This window comes from Bison bison, unplaced genomic scaffold, assembly GCF_000754665.1.
Source record: "Bison bison bison isolate TAMUID 2011002044 unplaced genomic scaffold, Bison_UMD1.0 scf7180017864351, whole genome shotgun sequence".
Lineage (NCBI taxonomy): Eukaryota > Metazoa > Chordata > Mammalia > Artiodactyla > Bovidae > Bison > Bison bison.
The window spans coordinates 1,478,490-1,479,031 of NW_011494923.1; positions in this window are offsets into that span (position 1 = coordinate 1,478,490).

Below are 542 nucleotides of genomic sequence, written 5' to 3' on the forward strand. Positions count from 1 at the left end.
CTTGATGGATGTGAGTCTGAGTGAACTCCGGGAGTTGGTGATGGACAGGGAGGCCTGGCGTGCTGTGATTCATGGGGTTGCAAAGAGTCGGACACGACTGAGCGACTGAACTGAACTGAACTGAGGGTCAATATAGTTTATTTGTTTATATATTCTGCAGAATATATTAAGATAGTATAAATTAAAATCAGGTAAAAATGAAACAATACAGCTTTGAAAATCAGGAAATTTAAAATCAATTTAGAAATTATAAATAAATAAAAATATATACATATACACAATGGAGTATTACTCAGCCATTAAAAAGAATACATTTGAATCAGTTCTGATGAGGTGGATAAAACTGGAGCCTATTATACAGAGTGAAGTAAGCCAGAAGGAAAAACATAAATACAGTATACTAACGCATATATATGGAATTTAGAAAGATGGTAACAATAACCCGGTGTACGAGACAGCAAAAGAGACACTGATGTATTGAACAGTCTTATGGACTCTGTGGGAGAGGGAGAGGGTGGGAAGATTTGGGAGAATGGCAATGA